At 53.3% G+C, this 20,426-nt stretch overlaps 1 long non-coding RNA gene across 1 annotated transcript; it reads right to left on the minus strand.

Moving 5' to 3' along the window:
- Positions 1–748: 748 nt before the first annotated feature.
- Positions 749–15,161, minus strand: LOC123359393. Its single transcript, XR_006575851.1, has 4 exons — positions 14,939–15,161; positions 6,465–6,695; positions 4,895–4,917; positions 749–847 (listed from the first exon to the last, which is right to left on the minus strand). It is a non-coding gene; the product is annotated as an uncharacterized LOC123359393 (long non-coding RNA).
- Positions 15,162–20,426: the final 5,265 nt, after the last annotated feature.

A 20,426-nucleotide genomic window follows, 5' to 3' on the forward strand; every position in this document is an offset into this window, starting at 1 on the left:
GGGGGGTCCCATTTGCTGGCCCCGCACCCAGGATTCTGCCCCAGCCCCCAGGTGTGGTCCCAGCCTCAGCCCCTTTGCCCCCTCCTGCCCCCCCCTCCCAGGGCCATGGTCCAGTCTTGGTCCCCGCTCTGGAGAGAGGGGGCAGAGACAGGGGTAAGGGAGGTGCCAAGTAAAATGTTTGGGGACCACTGGCTTTCAGCACCCCCACTGTAAAAATTCTTCCAGCGCCACTGCCTCTGCAATCCCTGCACGGCTGGAGCCACGCACGCCAGCTCGGCCTGCTGCGGGGGGAGCCCCGAGCCTCCACACCCCCTCTTGGTCCCCCTGCGGGTGAGTGGTCAGCGACTGATTTTTAATGTGGGTCAATGGCCCGTGATAGAAAAAAGGTTCCCCAGCCCTGCTCTAAAGCAAGAGAGGGACTGTGGTGACACTGGAGGCCTTGCAGACAAACAATCCAAACAAACATACTCCAGAAACAGTGAATTCAGCAGGAAGCTCAAGCTCAGGTTAATGTTCACAGCTGCTAGGAAAGGAAACCCCCAGGGGGTCCGAATGCAGGCCCCTAACCCAGTGTGTGCGTGCTGTACTGAGAGCTGGGTAGGGAATTCATAGCTTCCAAATGATTAGCTGACTATCTCCATCCACAATCATTGTCCCCAAGAGATTTCCCCAGCTCTATCAGTTATCAGTGTAACATAGGTGAGAAAATCCCCCAGGTGACTGGTTATTACCTGTGAATTCCTTCATTCTGGTCTCCAGAGATGCATTTCTTTGAGAAGATTCCCAGTTTCTCCATTTCAGTTCAGAAGAAAAGGCCACTGGGTTCTGAAACTTCTCCCTCTCGCATCTGAAGAACAACCCAGTGTTACTCGGTGTGGAGTTCGTTCATATTTGTGTTTTACTAACATGTATTTTATTCTAGTGAATGGCTGTAGCTCAGCAGACCCTGGAGGTTAAATTCTCTGTTGCCCCAGGAACAGGTCCAATCCCAGCTGTGACACTACAAGCTTCCCCTTCATTCTGGTGAGACCGATACTGGAAAACTGCATCCAGTTCTGGTGTCTCCATTTTAAAATGGACGTTGAAAAAGTGGAGACAGCACAGAGAAGACCCATAAATCTGATGTGAGGGCTGGTGAAAATGCCTTGTCCTGAGAGAACCCTGGCACTTGAGTGTGGGGTACAAATACCGATGTGACGCAGCAGGGACTGGGGAGTATAGACCTGGGAATGTTGCAGGGGAGTTTTACTAGGACTGTCTGCATTGGGGATGGGAGACTTTCCTTGAGGGAAGATACCTGGGTGCATAACATGAGAGCCTAGGAGGTGGGTTGGGCCAGGTGACACCTTCTGCCCGGGAAACGGGCCAAAGGCTGGAGGAGGAGCTGGGGGGAGGCTGGGGGAGACGGCGGGCAGGGCCGGCTTTAGGCCTATTCCACCAAGTCCCCCGAATCGGGCCCCGCGCCTAAGAGGGCCCCGCGCCCAGTGAGAATCCCTTCCCTGGCTAGAGGCGCCTTTTTAATTTTTACTCACCCGGCGGCGCTCCGGGTCTTCAGTGGCACTTCGGCAGCGGATCCTTCACTTGCTCTGAGTCTTTGGCGGCACTTTGGCAGTGGGTCCTTCAGTGCCGCTGAAGACCTGGAGTGAGTGAAGGACCCGCCACCGAAGTGCCGCCAAAGACTCGGAGCACCGCCCGGTGAGTACAAGCCCCACGTGGCTTTTTACATGGTTTCTTTTTTTTTTTTAGTCATCCCTGCCGGGGCCCCATTGAAACTGTTTGAATTGGGCCCCGCACATCCTAAAGCCGGCCCTGACGGCGGGAGCGGGGTTCAGTTTAGAGCAAGCTGAGGAAACGGAGGGAGCCCCAGGACTGGGGTCTAAGCTCCCAGCCCCACAGAAGGACTTGACTGAGGGGTCCTGGTTGTACCTACAAGCTCTGTTTGGGGCTCTGTTCCTGTCGCCCAATAAACCTTCTGTTCTACTGGCTGGGTGAGAGTCATGGGGAATCACAGGAAGTGGTGGGTTCAGGGCCCTGACTCCCCCTCACTCCGTGACAACTGTCATGGGAAGAACAGACTTGGCACTAAAGGGCTCCTCAGGTTAGCAAACAAAGGCAGAACAAGGACCAGTTGCTGGAAGCTGAAGCCAGAGAAATGCCCATGGGAATCAGACAGACATTGTTAGCAGTGCGGGTGCATTAACCATTGGCAGAAACTGCCCAGGGAAGTGGTGGATTCTCTATCTCCTGACAGGGCACCAGAATAGGGGGGCCGTGGCCCCATCACTTTTAAAGGTGGGCGAGCTCTGCTCTCTGCCTTGGTACCTGCCTGAAAGGTGTGTGATGCGGGAGGGGGCGGAGAGGAGTGAGCAGGGGGCAGGGTTTCAGGGAAGAGGCGGAGCAGGGGTGGGGCCGAGGTTTGGGCACCACTGCCCCCCCCACTTCTAAGCAGCCTCAGGTGTTACTGTCTGTTGATGTCGGTAAATCAGGACTGACTGGCTTTCTGGAAGGTGCTTTAGTCAACACACGTCAGTATTTAGTCAAATAGAAATTATTGGGCTGAACACAGGAATAACTGGGTGAAGTTTAAGGACCTGACACACATCAGCACCGACTCTGTGGGGGCTCCGGGGCTGGAGCACCCGTGGAACAAAAATAGTGGGTGCTCAGCACCCAGCAGAAGCCCCACAGGTCAGCTTCCACCGCTCCCCCCGCCCCCCAGCTTTACACTAGTTGCCTTTCAGCTGCACTGAACGTCCCCTCGTTCTTGTATTGTGAGTGGAGCAAAGAGTCCTGTGGCACCTGATAGACTAACAGACGTATTGGAGCATGAGCTTTCGTGGGTGAATCCCCACTTCATCCTGCTCCAATACGTCTGTTAGTCTACAAGGTGCCAGAGGACTCTCTGCTGCTTTTACAGATCCAGACTAACACGGCTCCCCCGCTGATATTGTGAGGGTGGGAAGCAGGATCCCCTGACGTATCCCGTACCCCACTGAAGGGAGATAATTAGTGACAATCCTTGGGGTGATGTAGATGCCCATCGTACCAGGACCTGGAGTGAGACCCACTGTCCCATTTCAAAGATAATTTATGTTCTTATCTAGCTCTTTGGATACATACAATGGTCAGTCCACTAGCTCCGGGGTTCTCAGCTTACAAAGGCCAGTGTGTGTCCACCCTGCACTGGGGGACGGCAAACGACTGAATGAACCGGCACTGCCCAGGGAGCCGGGAGCAGTGGGAGTCGGTGCAGTTCTGGGGGGCAGGGCTGGAACTGGGGGGAACTGGCAGGCACCTTCTATTGCTGGCTCGTCAATGGCTGGGGGATGAGCCATGTAACACGGCCAGGCGGGTCCCTGCCCACAGGTGTCTGTGTCAGCGCAGGGCCTGTCAGGCTTGTAGCTTGACATCAGCATCACGGGGCGAGAGGCAGCCCAGGTTGGGGATCTGGAGGGCTCAGCAGTGCCACAGTCCAGGCTGCACCCTGGGAACCCGTCGCACTGATGTAAATCTCCCTTGTGGCAAATTAAACCGATTCCTCCTTGTTCTGCCTCAGGGGACGTGAAGAACAACTGGTCACCGCTCGCTGCAGAACAGCCTCAGGCAGATCTGAAGACTGTTATCAGGCCCTGCCTCAGTCTTCTCTTCTCTAGACTGAACACACCCATTTATTTCTACCTTCCTCACGGCTCGTCCAGTCTAAACCTCGGATCACTTCTGTTGCTCTGCTCTGAACTCTCCCCAATTTGTCCACATCCTTCTCACAGTGCGGTGCCCAGAACTGGACACAGGATTCCAGCTGAGGCCTCCCCGTGGCAAGAAGGGGGGAACAACGTCCTCTGTGTCTTACACTGACACTCCTGTTAGTACACCTGTGCTGGGTGTTCACCCCACATCAGCCCCCGGAAAGGGTGAAGGAAGCAGAGAACGAGGAGATTGGGGAGACAGGCCACACATGGGGGGTTCAGGCCAGAGCAGTAACCCCTGGTTGGACGATGAAGCTCAGCTGAGCAGGTGGGGGATGGGCTAGTGCAAAGCCAGGAAGGTGGCAGCAAAAATGGCTGCCGGGAGGAGTCTGCAGCCCCCCTGTGCACTTGAAAGGGCAGGAGGGACCCAGGCAGAGAACAGCCTGCTGGGAGCCGGGCACTGGGGGAGGGAGTGTTAGACTCACAGGGCCAGAGGGGGCTGCCAGGGTCACCTGGTCTAACCCCCGTCAGAGAGCAGGGGGGAGACGAAGGCCTGTGGGAGGGGTGCGGGGAGCAGCCCAGGGAGGGAGCAGACGTTGCCTGCATGTGGCAGGGTCCCTGGGCTGGACCCTGGAGCAGTGGGCGGCTCGAGTTCCCCACCCAGCCCCGGCTGGAGCGGCATTGCCTGGGCAGTGGGGCCAGCGAGACTCTGCCCCCCAGCAGGGGAACCATTCAGTGACCTGGCTGGGGGCTGAGTCACGCAGAGGAAGCTGCAGCTCCTGGGGGGAGAGACGAGGCTGCAGAGTGAGAGAGAGACAACGGGGGAGAGACGCAAGGGGAGGGGTTGGCCCTGGAAGAGCTAATCCCCAGAGCAGCCAGGAGGGGGCAGCACCTGCGGTGAATACAGCAACCTGGGACAGCATCCCACAATGAAAAACTCATTCTCCATCCCCAGTCCCCTGAAGTCTCCGTTCCACCAGCCACACTACAAGTAACACCCCTGTCTGTAGGTCAATCACTCTTTTCTCAGGCTGCTCTATTCTGGAGTCTGGTCACAATGACAACAGCCCCGAGATTAGATGTAACAGCGGGAGATTGGGAACCAGCCCCACACTCTGCACTGCTGGGCCGTGGGGAGCCAGGTCTCATGTCCAAAATCCCTTCCCTGCCCTGGGAAGTGAAAGGGAGAGTGAGAAGGAGCCACCTACCTGCTCAAGGTGCCTTTGATGTCCTAGAGGGGAGAGAGAAAAGGAAATTCAATCCCAGCTCTCACACTAAGGATCCCTCCTGCTCTGGAGGGGACTCGCTTTGTCTTCACAGTTTGAGATTCAAAGACAAATTGTTTGTGTTAATAAATAACAAATAAAAACATTCCATGTGTTGCCTTTGCTCGGAGCTGGGCCCAGGAAGTTTGTATAAGGAGGCACACAGGCTCTTCGAGTAGTGACATTTGCATAACCACCCGGCACATGGAATCAAAGGCTCAGTCTTGCGATGTGCTGAACAAGGATCCTCCTAACACTCACAGGTGTGGGGAAGATCCCCTCCTGCAGACTCCAGTGGGGCCAGAGGGAGGGATGCCCCCATGCTGTGCTGCCCCCCGTGCTGTAAACTCTCTCCCCACTCGCCCACAAACACTCTGAGGGCCTGTCCTGTGGGCTTCTTGACATCCACAGGAAGGTGGGGCTGGGTGAGAGCAGTGGGTGTGGGGTGCAGAGTAACACAGGGCCAATCACCATCCTACACCCCAGGTTCAATGCAGGACATCTGAGGAGTGAAGATGCTGCCCACAGCAGATACTGGTCGCAACAGAGAATCTGACCCTAGATATCAGCTAGAGACGTCCAAGATGGTACGTTTTATTTCTCACCTGTTTTTTTCTTTTTTTGCTAGTTAGAGCCTTTTTTTGAAAAATAAAGTTATTAGAAGGCTTTTGGAATTCTAACGACTACTTACACGTTCAGGCTACCATAAGTAACGAACAGGTTCCCTGTCTAACTTCAGTTCTGGCAGAGAAAATCACCACAGCCTCAGACCCCATGTATCAGTTTTAAGGCCAATATTTTCCCTTTTTGTGATATGTAGGAAAAGTGGCAAAATCAGGCTTTAAATGGAATCTTAGGCTCAATCTTAGCTATTTCCATAATTAAAGACTGGTTCCATCTTTAATCTTTTGGCGTTAGCGTTTGGAACACAGAAAATGCCAGACTGGCTCAGACCGGACGTCCAGCTAATCACTATTCAGTCTCCAAAGGTGGACAGTGCCAGATGCTTCAGAGGAAGGTGTAAGAATCTGCCCCCACATTCTCATCCTTCTCTCTAAGCAACTGGCTGAAGCAATGAAGCATGAGGTTTAATATCACTCTGGATATTGTGTTATCCACAGAAATATCCTCTCACTTTTTGAGTTTTGCTAAATGCTTGGTCTCAACAACATCCAGTGGCAATGAGTTCCTAGGGTTGTGTCTGGGACCAGAGATATTGGCTAGTGTCATTCGGTTGCACAGTCCAAGCAGTGGCTGGCCAAAAGTGCTCCCTCACATAGCTGGGAGCAGTTTACATGCCAGCGGCTGTGCGTGAACAGCCCTGGAGTGGGGGTTCTCACAGTGGAGCAGGGCAAGGCTCGCTCCCAGAGTCGAGGACTGGAGTGACCTAGCAGATCACTGGTCCAGATAACACCAGGGGAACGTCATACACTCCTACACTGCAAAAAAGTGAAGGGTCAGGAGACTTTCTTGCCCTGAGAAAGGTTCTGGGGTGTTTCTAACACCATCTCACCTGCAGGAATTCACTTGCTGGCAGCTGGCACTTCTGTTCCATCTCACTGATCAGGGAACTGAAAGAGGATAGTTCCTCAGATAGTTTGGCAACATACTCATCCCTCCTCTTTTCAATTTCCTTATTCAGCTCTTCCAGCTGGGCCAGCAGGAGTCGCTCTTGTTCCTCCAAAAACTGGTGCAGTTGCTGAAATTCAGCCACAATCTTTTGCCTCCCAGTTTCGAGCTGTTTCTGAAATGAAGAGAGAGAAAGAGAAATCATGGGTCAAGGACAGGACCATGGAGTGAGTTATGGGACATTTTATAGCCTTGTGTATGCACATGGGAGCATGTCATTGCAACCCCGTAGAATTTAACTTCTGACATTTTATGGAGAACAAACTCTGTGTTCAGTAGACAGATGATTTTCCAATGGATTTTGAAGAACCCTAACTGGTGTTTAGAATATGAATCTATCTTGTATTATTAGAATATTCTGTTATCAGTGGTCTCTAGAAAACCAGATCCTTCAAATAACAGGAAGGACAGCAGGTGTGGGATCCAGAATGGGACAGGCAAGGATTACTTCTGGGGAGCAAACAGTAGAACCCAAACTTGGAAGCGCTAGACTTGAACTGGGGAAGAGATTCTCCCCACAAAATACACCTAGACGAATAGGGCCGTGTTTCTAAAACTGGCTTCAAGTTTAGAGCCCCAACAATTGCTCTGACGAGTTTTGAATGCACAGTTTAGGATACAAACATTTGGTCATATCATAAATCTCCAATTTTAACCCACACAGGGATTCTGAGCACAAACTGGGTGGCTGGCAAGACACCTGTTTGCATGTTCAGATCTGAGTTTGCAGGGCACTTAGAAATGTGCATGTGAACTGGACAGAAGCCCACCAAGTCATGCTCTTTCTGGAGCTCTCTAGCGCCTGGTACCCCAGGAGCAAGAAACTTACATCATCTTTAGAACCCAAATCTTCTTCACGGCAACGTCCAGCAGCGATATCACTAGGGCCTGTTCCAAAGCTCACCACAATCAACAGGAGTCTCTCCAATGACTTCAGTGGGGTTTGGTCAGGTGTTAAGTGACCAGCCTTCTCCGGGGCAGCAGATTTCTATAGCGGCTGCCCGCACTATTCTGTTGTGGTTATTGTTCGAGGGTTTCCCTTAGCCCTCCCCTGGTTCTTGTCACGCAGCCAGAAAACAGGAGACCAAAAGTCTAAAGTGCAGGAAATGCGACGTTTACCCTGCGCCCCCTTCTTCCCCGGCCCCGATGCCGCAGAGCGTTTATCCCGTGTCCCCCTTCCAGGCTCCCACTGTGTCTTTGTCCTTCACACACATTAGTGAGGATGTCAGATTATCACAAGTCAAACCAAAAATTCTCTCTCAGGTTCACAAACAGACTCATATGCCAACAGTTCTTCTTCGAGTAATTGCTCTATGCATTCCATGTAGGTGTGCGCGCCGCGCGTGCACGGCTTCTCCGGAACTTTTTCCCCTAGCAACCCCGGCGGGCCGGCTGGCGCCCCCTGGAGTGGCGCCGCCATGGCGCCTGTTATATACCCCAGCCGGCCCGTCCGCTCCTCAGTTCCTTCTTCCCGCCCGTGACGGCAGTTGGAACTGTGGAGTGCTCAGTAGTTCTCCACGTCCCTAGCATTTCTTCAAGTTTTTCTGTAAATAGTATAGTTAGTAGTTGTATAGTCATAGTTAGTTAGTGTTAAGGAATTAGGGGGGGTTCGCCCCACCTTTTTCCGCCCCCGGTGTGGGCTCATGCCCCAGACACCGGGATTCAAGCCGTGCTCGGCTTGTCAACGGCTTATGCCCGTTGGGGACGCTCACGAATCCTGTCTTCGCTGCCTGGGGGAATCCCATCGCACGGACAAGTGCCCCATTTGTGTAGCGTTCAAGCCGCGGACCCGGAAGGAGCGAGACTCGAGGTTAAAACAGCTCCTCATGGAATCGGCGCTTCGCCCTCTGGCACCGGCACCGACGGCACCGAAATCATCCTCGGTCCGCAGTGCGCCGGCGGCACCTAGCCGGCACGGCACGGACGCATCCCGACCTCCGAAACCGGCACCCGGGTCCCGGTGCCGCTCTCCTTCGCCGACGCGCAAGAAGAGAGCGGAGCAAGTGAAGGCTAAGACCTCCACCTCGGCGCCGGCCATCCTGCCGCAGCCGCCACCTCCGGCGCCGGCCGTCGTTGTGCACCCTCAGTGCACGGGCCCGGCAGCTCCGGCACCAGACAAGCCGTTGAGCCCGGCCGCCCCCTGCTCCCCGGCACCGCCCGAGGTTGAGCTTGGACTCCCGTCTACGCCCGAGACTTACTCGCAGGCACGGGAGCTAATCGCTCTGACAGAGGCACCGAGCCTCCGGCCCCCGGCGCCGCCGGTGCGGGCTGTACCCTCCGCAGGGAAGCCGGCCATGATGCGGCGCCCCGGAGTTGTCGACCACGGTCCGAAGGACTTCAGCTCTCGGTCCCGGTCTGGCACGCGGTCGCCGCCCCGCCGAGCCACATCCCGACGCCGATCAACGTCTCGGGCCCGTACTCCATCTCGGCGCCGCTCTCACTCCCGGTACCGCTCGGGGTCGCGGCACCGCTCCCGAAGCCCCAGCCACCGGTACCGGAGGAGGTCCGCCTCTCGGGACCCGTCACGGCACCGGGACGACCGCAGCTTCTCCCGGCACCGGGATGACCGCGGCTATTCTCGGCACCGTGGGTACCGCAGCCGCTCCAGGCACCGTGACCGCAGCCGCTCCAGGCACCGTGACCGCGACCACTCCCGGCACCGAAGCCACAGCCGGTCACCTTCCCGGCACCACTGCGACCGTTGGTCCCGGTCATGTTCCCGGTACCAGGACGACCGGTACCGGCCCACAGCACAGCCGATGGACAAACGAGGGCCTTCAACAGGGCACTCTTTAAGCGCCTCTGCTCCCCAGTGGTCGCGCCAGCCGTCGGTCATTTCCCAGGGCGGCAGTGGAGTGGGTCACAAACCGGACACCCCGGGACAAAGCTATGGTCCTCAGCAGTGGGGATTCTGGGTGCCGTGGGCGCAACATGAAATGCAAGGCCCGCCCCCGCCGGCGCGACCATCAGGCGCTGAGAGTCGTGTGCCTGAGGCGACCGTCAGTAGGCCCCCGCCATCACCAACACCTGAGGCGACCCTACCGGTACCGGTGGGTCAACCGGTCCCCAGCGCGCAGACGGCGCAGACTGATGAGCCACCGCCGGAGCCTATGGTCCCAGGTCTCTTCTCGGCTTCCTCTCCCGATGAGGCCGTCGCAGGGTCATCTTCGGCGGATCCCCCGCCAATTGATTTGAGAGCACATCAAGACCTGCTCCGTCGTATTGCGCAATCCATTGACCTCCCGGTAGCTGAGGTCGTGGAGAACGATGACCCGGTCACCAATGTCATCGGCGCAGAGCCTCCGGTGCGAGTGGCCCTCCCCTTCATTAGGACGATCCAGCGTAATGTCACCACCATCTGGCAAACGCCGGCGTCCATCCCGCCCACCGCCCGAGGAGTTGAACGCAAGTACTCGGTTCCCCCCATGGGGTACGAGTACTTGTATACGCATCCGGCTCCGGACTCTTTAGTAGTCCAATCAGTGAATGACCGAGAACGCCACGGTCAACCTGCTCCGGCGCCCAAATCGAAGGACTCAAAGCGCATGGACCTCTTGGGTCGCAAAGTATACTCGGCGGGGGGCCTACAGCTCCGTATTGCCAATCAGATGGCATTACTGGCACGTTACACCTATGAGATGCTACTCTCGCTCTCAAAGTTTAATGAGCTTGTGCCTTCCGACTCCCGCCCGGAATTCAACGCCCTCCTCGAGGACGGTAAAAAATCTGCGCGCTCCTCTATCCAGGCCGCGCTGGACTCAGCGGACTCTGGTGCCTGCACTCTCGCTTCCGGGGTTACCATGCGCCGCATAGCTTGGCTACAGTCGTCCAACTTGGCCCCGGAAGTACAGTACACGCTCCAAGATCTGCCGTTCAACACGCTCGGGCTGTTCTCGGACAAGACAGACTCGCGCATACAAACACTCAAGGACGGTCGCGTGGCAATCCGAACTCTAGGAATGCACACGCCGGTGACCCAGAGGCAGTCTTTCCGCAGGCAGCCGTTCCGGCCTTCTGCCCAAGCAAGGTTCCGGCCCTATAATAACCGCCGGACAAACCTGAACCGTCGCCGCCCATCAGGTGGCAGGCGTAACCAGCCCCAGACATCCTCTAAGGCCCCTCAAGGGCCAAAACAATCATTTTGATGGGACGCCCGAGGACGGCCGATCAATCTCTCCACCGGATCCTTCCCCTTTATTTTCCGACCGCCTCTCCCGCTTCCTCCCGGCATGGACCGCCATAACATCGGACTCCTGGGTCCTCCGTACGGTCCAATCCAGTTACCGACTTCAGTTTCTTTCGACCCCTCCCTACCATCCACCCTCCCCGTCCCTCTTCAGGGACCCCTCTCACGAGCAATACCTCCTGCAGGAGGTCGAGTCTCTGTTGAGCCTGGGAGCCATAGAGGAGGTGCCGCACAACCGGCGGGGCAGGGGTTTTTATTCCCGATATTTCCTCATCCCCAAGGCGAAAGGGGGTCTTCGTCCGATCCTAGACCTCCGGGAGCTCAACCGGTACCTGCTGAAACTCAAATTCCGCATGGTAACCTTGGGGACCATCATTCCCTCATTGGATCCGGGAGACTGGTTTGCCGCCCTCGACATGAAGGACGCATATTTCCATGTCACCATCTACCCTCCACATCGGCGTTTTCTCCGCTTCGTGGTGAACGACAGGCACTACCAGTTTGCAGTGCTCCCTTTCGGCCTATCCACTGCGCCGCGAGTCTTCACAAAATGCATGGCAGTGGTGGCCGCAGCCCTCCGTCGACGTCGGGTTCATGTTTATCCGTACCTGGACGACTGGTTGATCCGCGGCTCATCCCAACAGCTGGTAGCAAGCCACGTAGCCGAGACCGTGGCACTCTTCCGGCGCCTGGGCCTACTCATGAACTTCAAAAAGTCCATTTTGTCTCCATCTCAACGGGTAGAGTTCATCGGGGCAGTCCTGGACTCCCGGTTGGCCAGGGCCTGTCTCCCGCACGAGCGACACCGGACACTGGTGGCCGGTATTCGGGAGCTCCAGTTGTTTCCGGCGACGACAGTGAGGTCCTGCCTACGTCTCCTGGGACACATGGCGTCTTGCACGTTCGTGACCGCATACGCCAGGCTGCATCTCCGACCATTCCAGACGTGGCTGGCCACGGTGTACCGCCCGCACCGCGACCCACTCGACATGATCGTCACTGTCCCGAGGCCGACGCTCGATACGCTCACTTGGTGGCTAGCCCCTCAGGTCGTGTGTGCAGGGGTACCGTTCTGCCCTCAGTCCCCCTCAGCCACCTTGACCACGGATGCCTCAGCCCTCGGATGGGGGGCTCACCTAGGCGACCTTCACACCCAGGGACTTTGGTCACCGCCAGAGCTTTCCCTGCACATCAATGTCAGGGAGCTCAGAGCAGTTCGCTTGGCGTGCCAAGCCTTTCACACCCATCTACGCGGGCGCTCTGTCACAGTGCTGACCGACAACACCACGGCGATGTACTACGTCAACAAGCAGGGCGGCGCCCGCTCCTCCCTGCTCTGCACGGAAGCGCTACGCCTGTGGGATTTTTGTATAACCCACTCGATTCACCTGACGGCATCTTTCCTCCCTGGCGTTCAGAACACGCTCGCCGACCGCCTCAGCAGGTCGTTCCTTGCCCACGAGTGGTCCCTTCGCCCAGACGTGGCCCTTACAATCTTCCAGAGGTGGGGAGTTCCCCAACTGGACCTTTTCGCTTCCAAGGAGAACAGGAAGTGTCACCGGTTCTGCTCCTACCAGGGTCGCTCTCCAGGCTCCCTGTCGGACGCGTTCCTCTGCTCCTGGACGGATCACCTCTTTTACGCCTTCCCTCCGTTCCCACTCATTCACCGAGTTCTACTCAAGCTCCGGAGAGACAAGGCTCGCCTCATTCTGGTGGCCCCGGCTTGGCCGAGACAGCATTGGTACACCCTGCTGCTCGAGCTCTCCGTCCGAGAACCCATTCCTCTTCCGTTGTGGCCGGACCTAATCACTCAGGACTTCGGCTGGCTTCGCCACCCAGACCTTCGCTCCCTGCATCTTACAGCCTGGTTCCTGATTGGTTAACTCATGCGGAGCGTGACTGTTCGCAGGCGGTGCAGCGGGTCCTAACGGAAAGCAGGAAACCTTCCACGCGTTCTACCTACCTCGCGAAGTGGAAGCGCTTCGCTCTCTGGTGCGACCGGAAAGGCTTTAACCCCTTTCTCGTCCCTATTCCTGTGATCTTGGACTACCTCTGGTCCCTTAAAGAGCACGGCCTCGCGGTATCCACCTTGAGGGTGCACCTGGCGGCTGTGTCAGCATTTCGTCCACCAGTGGACGGCCGCTCCATCTTCTCCTCGCAGATGGTCTCTCGTTTTCTCAAGGGCCTGGACCGCTTGTACCCGCCGGTGCGACGCCCCACCCCGGCCTGGGACTTGAACCTGGTTTTGACCAGGCTTATGGGACCACCCTTCGAGCCTCTCGCGACTTGTTCCCTACTCTACTTATCGTGGAAAACGGCCTTCCTCGTCGCTATTACATCTGCTCGACGAGTGTCCGAACTTAGTGCCTTCACCGCGGAGCCCCCGTATACCGTCTTCCACGCCGATAAGGTACAACTTCGACCACATCCGGCCTTCCTTCCTAAGGTCGTTTCGGCCTTCCATATCAACCAGGACATCTTCCTCCCGGTCTTCTATCCGAGACCGCACGCCTCGACTAGGGAGCAGCAGCTTCACACCCTGGACGTCCGCAGGGCCCTCGCCTTTTATATAGACCGCACGAAGCCCTTCCGGCGTTCGTCCCGGCTCTTTGTAGCAGTCGCCGACCGCATGAAGGGCGAGCCGGTCTCTTCGCAGCGGATTTCCTCCTGGGTGACGGCGTGCATTCGAACGTGCTTTGAGCTCGCTCATGCCCTGACAGGCCGCGTAACAGCCCACTCGACAAGAGCCCAGGCCTCGTCGGTCGCGTTTCTGGCCCATGTCCCCATCCAGGACATCTGTAGAGCGGCTACATGGTCATCGGTACACACCTTCGCCTCCCACTACGCGTTGGTGCAGCAGTCTCGAGACGACGCAGCCTTCGGCTCAGCGGTACTGCACTCCGCCACGTCTCACTCCGACCCCACCGCCTAGGTAAGGCTTGGGAATCACCTACATGGAATGCATAGGAGCAATCACTCGAAGAAGAAAAGACGGTTACTCACCTGTAGTAACTGGTGTTCTTCGAGATGTGTTGCTCCTATCCATTCCAGACCCGCCCTCCTTCCCCACTGTCGGAGTAGCCGGCAAGAAGGAACTGAGGAGCGGACGGGCCGGCTGGGGTATATAACAGGCGCCATGGCGGCGCCACTCCAGGGGGCGCCAGCCGGCCCGCCGGGGTTGCTAGGGGAAAAAGTTCCGGAGAAGCCGTGCACGCACGGCGCGCACACCTACATGGAATGGATAGGAGCAACACATCTCGAAGAACACCAGTTACTACAGGTGAGTAACCGTCTTTTCTGTCTGTTGAAAGTAAAGCCAAAAAATGGGGGAGGAATTTGCAAAAAATTTTGAAATTTTGAAGTTGTTTCCATTTTTCAGTGTTCAAAATGGGACTTGTAATTTGTTTGAAAAATATCATGAAATAACTTGAAAAAAATTCACATTTCTGTTTCCCCTTTTTTCTAAAATGTAATAAAATAAACGTCCATTTCCACCACCACCCCATTTGTTCCTTTTATTCCACTCTGTCTGGAACTCTTCAAAAGTTCCCCCATTTTAGAAAAATTGTCAAAAAGAAAAAGGAAAAACTAGGAGAAAAAACCTGGAAATTATTCATGTGATTGTATCAGTGGCAAAAAGGAGTAAATGGGGAAACAAAGGAATAAAAAAAACATTTAAATTTTTGAAAAAAATGTTGTTTTTTACAACCAAAATGAAAACTTCAATTTGAAATGAAAATAAACATTTTGTTCATTCTGAAATTTCCTGTCAAAAAACTGATTTTTATTTATTTATTTATTTGCAAAAGACAGTTTCCCAGGGGAAAAAAAGTGTTTTCTACTAAATCTCATTTTGCCACACGACATTTTTTTGATTGAAAAATTTCGACCAGCTCTAGCTGAAAGACTAAGGGAGAAACTACTGTTAGCTAAACAAATTACATTCACATTATCAATGGAAATATTTGGATTATTAAAACTCTTTCCTTAATGCTCCATTTTCCTGTTTATACTCGATTAAAGCAGAACAGTTTTTCTTTACAATGAGAATAAATAAGCAATAATCTTTCATGGAAGGGAAGATGTTGCTCATTGTTCTTCTTCCGTTAGACTAAGCAGAGTATCAATAACGTCCCAGTGCACGGTTGCCTCTGAGTAAGAACGGCACCTACCAGTAGTTCCTGGCTTGTATTTTCCCCACTCGATTTATACAACAGAATCTCGTCTCTCTCTTTTTTCAAACTCTCCAAATGTCTCTGAATTTGTTCCTAACAAAAGAAAAACTGGTTTAGTTTTGGTTGGCTTTGGAGGGTTTTTCCCCCCATTTTATTTATATTTTCAAGAATCTCAAATACATAATAAAATGGGTGAGTGCTCTAACCACATGACTGTACAGACCTTCTCACGCTCACGGTCTCTCTCTCTCTCCCACAAATGACTCTAGGGCCTGGTCTACACGAGGAGGTTATGTCGAATTTAGCAGCATTAGATCGAATTAACCATGCACCCGTCCACACAACGAAGCTATTTAGTTCGACATACAGGTCTCTTTAATTCGATTTCTGTACTCCTCCCCGACAAGGAGAGTAGCGCTAAATTTGACGTGGCCATGTCGAATTAGGGTAGGTGTGGATGGAATTCGATGCCAATAGCTCCGGGAGCTATCCCACAGTGCACCACTCTGTTGACGCTCTGGACAGCAGTCCGAGCTCGGATGCTCTGACCAGCCACACAGGAAAAGCCCTGGGAAAATTTGAATTCCTTTTCCTGTCTGGCCAGTTTGAATCTCATTTCCTGTTTGGACATCATGGCGAGCTCAGCAGCACTGGCAGCGATGCAGAGCTCTCCAGCAGAGGTGTGCATGCAATCTCAGAATAGAAAGAGGGCCCCAGCATGGACTGACCGGGAAGTCTTGGATCTGATCGCTGTGTGGGGCGATGAGTCTGTGCTTTCGGAGCTGCGCTCCAAAAAACGGAATGCGAAGATCTACGAGAAGAACTCCAAAGCCGTGAGAGACAGAGGATACAGCTGGGATGCAACGCAGCGCCGCGTGAAAATCAAGGACCTGAGACAAGGCTACCAGAAGACCAAAGCGGCAAACGGACGCTCCGGATCCCTGCCCCAGACATGCCGCTTCTACGAGGCACTGCATTCCATTCTAGGTGCGGCCACCACCACTACCCCACCACTGACCGTGGACTCTGAGGATGGGATAGTGTCGACGGACAGTTCCTCGGAGATGTTCGCGGACGGGGAAGATGAGGAAGGAGATGAGGAGGGCGAGGCAGTCGACAGCGCTTACAACGCTGATTTCCCAGACAGCCAGGATCTCTTCATCACCCTCACGGAGATCCCCTACCAACCCTCCCCAGCCGTTAACCCGGACCCTGAATCAGGAGAAGGATCAGTCGGTAAGTGCTTTAAACATGTAAACATTTATTTTTAACAGAACAGGAATATTAACTATCTGAAAAGATGGTCAATATGAACGGGGATAGAACAGAAATCCTCTTGGGAGATCTTCACGAAGGTCTCCTGGAGGTAATCGAAAAGCCTCCGCACGAGGTTCCTGGGGAGAGCGGCCTTATTGCGTCCTCTGTGGTAGCACACTTTTCCGCGCCAGGCTATCAGCAGGTAATCTGGTATCATTGCCTCGCAGAGCATGGCGGCATAGGGCCCTGGTTTTTGCTGGCTTTCACGCAGCATGCGGTCTTTATCTGTCTCACTGATCCTCAGCAGGGTGATCTCGCTCATGGTGACCTGCTTTGAATTAGGGGAATGTTAGTATTGGGACTGCTTGCCTGTTCCTTTACATAACTATAACCGGCGGTTTACAGCCATGTGGTGGAGGCGGGACAGGGGCAGCATACAGGGATCTTTCCTGGGGACAGCCACGAGGGGGTGGGACAGGGGCAGAGTTCATGCTTTCCGGATTGCCGGCAGCAGGAACTGGCCAACGCTAGGAGCATTGCTTTGACCGTGAAAGGAGGGCACTGCTATAAATTAAGTTTTAAGCAGCCAAAAGTCTACGGCTTACCATGTCTGCCTGCTACATGAATTCTGCTGTCCTGCCCCGCTTGTCTGATCTCCACTGCAAGACCCCAGGCACTGAATGCTGTAGCAATGAATGAAGCCAAGTCCGTCAGTCTGTTCCCGTGGAGCGCGCCCCAAGCGGGGGTTTTCCACGTCTTTTATTATAATGGTTACATAAATCATTCTATTATGCGCATGTGCTAACATAATCCAACTACTTCGCCCCCTCCCCTGATTGGTGCCTTATGCACTGCGTACTCCAGTGGTATGCACCTGGTCGGCGCTTAATCTATGTGTCTCCTGATCGAGTGTGGGGGTGTGGGAACCACTTCAGCCGCTCTAAATCCGGGGGCGGTTTTCCAACCTCCTTAGTGCTTGAGAAGTGTAACATTCCTACATCCCCTCCTTTTCTGTTTTGTCGACCCGTGCCTGGTCCGCATGTTTCATGATTCTATGTGCATACATGACGGCTTGGAATGTAGGCAGGGGTTTGCGCCGACAGGGTGTAAAACACATCCTAATTATATTAGGAATACACTGAGCAAAGCAACAAAAACCAATCAAGCAGGCGATAACAATCAAAGCATATTGCAAAGCAATTCGGACCCATCCCATGGATGGCAGCCACGCCCAGAGGTCATCCCACCATGATGGGTTCCTGTCCTGCTGAATGTGTTGTGCCAATTCTTGGAGGTTATCTATGTGTGCATGAATCCGTTTAGAATTGTCTGTCAGATTAAAACAACACATGCCATATACCTCCTCACATCCCACATGGCTGAGCAATAGCAGGTAATCAATTGCCGCTCAATTATCTAATATGGCATTACAAAGCTCCTCCTATACTTAATTCAGCAAGGCCAAGGCGGCAGACATATAATTAATATTTTTCGCTAAGGCACATGCCAATCAACTAAGCTATTGGTGATTGGCTACTCATGGGGTAAAAAGGGACAAGGCACTTGCGGGTTTCACATAAGTGGCCTGGCCCCATAGGCTCATTGAAGAATATTGAATCTCGGTAACATTTATAAAATTAAACATCCCCGTTGCATGTGCAGCACTGCCCGGCGCCTTACATACTGGAACCAGGCAGGTGCCCAACAGGCCATGCATCTCAGGGGCCTGCTGTAAACAAAAGGAGGATTGATTGGCAAGGATCACAAGTCAAGCCCATTTATTATAACACATGCGGCTATGCAATTCGGGTTCGGCCCTAGCCTGTAACACACAAAAACAACACAACAATATGGTAAAAGAATTAGCAATCAAACAAGCAAAGATAGCAACAGTAAAATTCTCGAGGGTAGGCTTGGCCTTGTTATTCTCCAGCGTTTGCTGAGCCTGCTGCGCCAGTCGTTTCACCTGCCCCCAGGTAACCTTTGGTGCCGTCTTTGTGGCTCGGCACACTGGAAAGGTCTCGGTTAGGGTCAGATTGAAGTTGGATATCGGGTTCTTGAGGCTTTGATGCCACGTCATTGTGCCATGGTCGCACATTCTTGGCAGGGACCCACAACGGACCTGTGGGAGTAAGCACAGTGGCATGCCCTCGTCCCCAGGTTATCAATGGAATGGGGCCATACCAATTAGGGTCTGGGCTCTGCCTATATTTGACAGATGGGCGTGGGAGCGGGGTTTCCGTCTTAAAATGTCGTTCAGTGGCTGTAAAATTCTGAAAGGCATTTAAAGTATTTAGGGTAAACAATACTATCACTAATTGATTTTGCTTGGCGCCCAGGGTTGGCCCATCATCCCCCACTGTTTTATTTTGCTTTTTTTGGTACTCTTTAAGTGTACTATTGGTGCATTCCACAATGGCTTGACCTGTGGAATTATACGGAAAGCCAAAAACGTGATTAATTTGCCACTGCGTGCAAAAATCCGCAAATCTGTGAGAAATGTAGGCGGGGCCATTATCGGTGTTTATCTGTCGGGGGCGGCCCATAACGGCCACCGCAGCAAGAACATGATTAATCACATGTTTGGCCTGTTCGCCCCGTTGCTGGGTGGCCCAAATATAATGAGAGTAGGTATCAATGGTAACATGTAAATATTTCCAGGAAAAAAAAAGGGGGATAAAGCGTAACATCCATTTGCCAAATTTATTTGAATTGAAGACCGCGGGGATTAACACCCAGTTCGGGGTAATGATGAAGACTTGCACAATAATTACAGGTTCAAACAATATGTTGGGCTTGGATTAGGGGGATCTTAAAATGCTTCACTAAAAATTTAGCGTTTTAATAAAAAAATGCACGACTATCAATGGGATCCGAAAAGAACAGAATGAGTTAACTGAAAAAGTTAAAGAAAAAAAAAACGCTGGCCAGTCAAGGACACCGCTTGCAACTGAAACTTGGCGGACAGCCAAGAGAAAGGGGGGCTTGGCTGGGCCCAAAAACTATGAGAGCTGCAAAACTCGGCCAGGCACTAACTGAATGTGTTAGTCAAAAAGGGAAGGATCACCATCTGGGCCCAGGAGTCCCCTTGGTGCAACTGTTTTGGCATAAGAGCCCTATTTTAAACATAAATACTTCCCATATAATCACTATCTATTACCCCGGGGACTATCTAAATGCCATATTTCCCGGCATGGGAACGAGGGAGGATTAGCCCCATCGTGCCCGGGGGCAGGGGTCCAAAAAATTAAATAAAAACCACCACCACCTCCCCGGGGAAAATAAGCTCCCTATCTTTAAAACAAAAAGGGATTATAAAAAAACAATCTTTAAAATCTATTATCCTAAGCCAATAATCATATGGGATAAAATTGGGATTTGGGGTTCCACACTGCAGGGGTCCCATGGGTTAAAGGCAGGCGTTAATCGCTCTAAAATCATGGAGCATTCGCCATTTACCAAATTTTTACTTGATAACAAAGACTGGCGAATTCCAGGGGCTAGTGGATTTTTCCACATGGCGCGCCTGGTATTGTTCCTCACATAAGTGATACAATGCAAAAAGCTTCTCCTGTGGCAGTGGCCACTGTTCCACCCACACAGGGGTACTGGTTAGCCACACAAGGGAAAGGGCAGTAAACTCAGTCATGAATGGTAAAATGTGAACAAAATAAATTAACTAAAAAGGCTGAAAATAAAACACTGGCCTCAGTCAAAAACACCACTAGCTACTAAAACTTGGCGAACAACCAAAAGAAAGGGGGGCCTAACTACACCCAAGCAAAAGCGGCAAAACTTGGCCAGGCACTAACAGCACTGGCCTCAATCATAAATGGTAAGATGCAATCCAAATTTGCTTAACAAGTCTCTTCCCCATAGGGATACAGCAATACCCATGATATAGGGCTTAAGGAGAATCTCCTTTCCCCCTTCTCGCGGAGTTATAGCAATTCATCGGGTGCTTTGTTGAGCAGCCTGCAATCCGCCCACTCCCCAAATGGCTGGCACTTAGGATTTGTCCCAGGTGGACGGCTACTGCCGAGCGGAGATGACTGTAATGTCAGCTCCAGTATCTACCAGTCCCTCAAGGGGGATACCGATAAGCGAGTTTCCTCATTAATTCCCACTGGGCATCAGGATTATCTGCCTGCTCTCGTATAGCGGCGAACTGTCCTGCTCCATACAATTGCTCGGGAGTATAGGCCCCCCCCAATGCCTGCCTCTGTTG

This window comes from Mauremys mutica, unplaced genomic scaffold (genome assembly GCF_020497125.1).
Source record: "Mauremys mutica isolate MM-2020 ecotype Southern unplaced genomic scaffold, ASM2049712v1 Super-Scaffold_100113, whole genome shotgun sequence".
In the NCBI taxonomy this organism is placed as follows: Eukaryota; Metazoa; Chordata; order Testudines; family Geoemydidae; genus Mauremys; species Mauremys mutica.